The sequence below is a fragment of the Pollachius pollachius genome, assembly GCF_949987615.1.
Source record: "Pollachius pollachius genome assembly, chromosome: 3".
Taxonomy (NCBI): Eukaryota; Metazoa; Chordata; class Actinopteri; order Gadiformes; family Gadidae; genus Pollachius; species Pollachius pollachius.
The window spans coordinates 38,087,560-38,090,059 of record NC_136936.1 but is presented as its reverse complement, the minus strand read 5'-3'; the positions used below and the strand labels follow the sequence as shown (position 1 = coordinate 38,090,059).

The following is a 2,500-nucleotide window of genomic DNA, read 5'->3' as shown; positions in this document are numbered from 1 at the left end:
GAGGAGTTCTTGGCACCCAGACGCACCGCAACAGAGACAAACAACAACAAAACAGGATTTACTATTTCTTACTGTTTCTCTCCTCCCACAACCTCTATATAAAACAATTTGCTTGTTCCCTTCCTCCTCAACCATTTCCCTCATTCTCTATCCATCTCTGCCCATTCTCTCTCTCTCTCTCTCTCTCTCTCTCTGTCTCTCTGTCTCTCTGTCTCTCTCTCTCTCTCTATCTCTCTCTCTCTCCATCATCTCCATGTTTTTACAGCCACAACATTCTCTTGTGTCAATAGAACTCAGACACGATTGGCCCGCTAATCATACATTAATCACGGGTTTGCTAGGAACAAACCACCAGTTAATTCTTGTCAGTGTTGTGTGTTTGAAGAGTCATTATGAAGTGTGTGTTTGTGTTTGTGAGTGTGTGGATCTGTGTGTGTGTGTGTGTGTGTGTGTGTGTGTGTGTGTGTGTGTGTGTGTGTGAGAGAGGTAACAGCTGATGCACTAATGATGCTAATCATCCATACGGTGTATGTCGGGCCTGGCTGCTGGTGCTCCTCTGGGGAGCTCCTGAACACGCTGCAGATCTCACCTCCCGTTAGGAGCCTTTGTGTGTTTAACTCTCCTCCAAGGGGGTGGGGGTGGGGGTGGGGGGGGGATGGGTCATACACACACACACACACACACACACACACACATAACCACACATTCAAGTATGCACACACGCACATGCACACGTTCAGGTATGCACACAGGCATATGCACATTCACATTCACATTCAAGTATGCACACGCGCGAGCGCAGAAACGCACACATCGACGCATGAAAATGCACACACGGATAAATAGCTCTATTCGGCATTGTTCATCCTTGTCAGTCAGTGAAGGGGGGAGTTGAGGGTATGAGGATTCGTTTATACAAGATAATGGGAAGTGACTCCGAAAAAAATATGCTAATACACCTGAGAGGGAGATCTTTGCCTAGTGAAGATTAATGTGATGACGTGGTCGCTTATTAGGAGAATATTGTGAAGAAATGATGGAACCCCTACTGTGAAATAGGATCTTTATCAGTACGTGAAGAGCTGGATTCCCCTTAATCCCCAAGACATATGAGGGAGCCGAAGTGTGCAGTGTCGACAGAACAAACCCACGGGGAGAAGATTGGACCCGCGATTAACGGGATGAAAACATTCATCTTTGGATTACATAATCAACTACACATTGGCACAAAATGGCAGACGGCACGTCAAGTCAAATGGGGAACATATAAATATAGATAGAGCTATACATATCCAATATTTGTATTACAACACGGGTAATATTCGCTTAATGTATGCCCACAAATCGCGCCTTGTTAAACCATACGATTTACTCGTCCCATTTCAGAAGGCGAAGTGGGCCTCAGACCATCTTAATGTGGGGAATGATTGGCTTGGCTGGAACCAATCAGCCCAGCCAGATTGGCTGGCTAACAGTAACAGCTGAATAACGAATGGGATCTGGGTGACCATTACCCCTCCTCCTCCCCAGATACATTTAGATCTATGAAAAACAAATTGTTACTGTGGCCCTTGATTAGTGCACGCACACACACACACATGCATAAACACACACCCACACACACACGCACAGACACACACACACACGCGTAATTTTACACACACTCAGATATACATCTATACCTTCACAAACAAGGACACGCACACACACTCACACACACACACAGACACACACACACACACACACACACACACACACACACACGCACATACGCACGAACATTGCAGACATGCACACACATAAGCACAAATGCATACATTCACATGCACACACATGCACACAAACACACACAAATATGCTGAAACCTGCGTTGCGTTTTTGTTATTGCTGTACAGTTACATGACCGTCAACCATCGGGTTGTGTGAAGTTTTTTACCAGCCACAATTCAGGGGCAGCACGTATAAAACTCTTCACATAACAATAAACCACGGTAATCTTATATTATGTTGTAAATCAGGTCCTGTGAATATACAGAGTACATTTCACTGCACTCGTGAACTTGTAGAAGTTTGTGAAGACGAAGTTAAAGACACAACAAAGATTTTTTTTAGAAATATTGTTTTTATATTCAATCACAGCCGAGAGATGCAATAAAGCTAAGAATTTAGAGTAAGCGTAGGGTGTGCAATACTCCTAATATATATTTTGATTAAATTTAGAGCACTTAACACATTGTCCACCAGATAAATAGATGTAGTCACAAGCACACACACATGCATGAAAGCACACACGCACACACACACACACAAACACACACACACACACACACACAAACACACACACACACACACACACACACACACACACACACACACACAGAAAGAAAGACAAAAGAACAGACCGACAGAAGGAGAGACAGACAGACACGCCGACACACACACCCACACTACTAACCTGATGTTTCATTTCGGGAGCACACTAACAAAAGGAAACCTTAAG

The 2,500-nt window shown here is 44.1% G+C and overlaps 1 protein-coding gene across 1 annotated transcript in view; it reads right to left on the bottom strand.

Moving 5' to 3' along the window:
• The window catches only part of il1rapl1a (interleukin 1 receptor accessory protein-like 1a), a gene marked incomplete at both ends in the record, with an annotated part of 143,067 nt that overhangs the window by 49,681 nt on the left and 90,886 nt on the right, over positions 1–2,500 (bottom strand). The window lies entirely within an intron of this gene.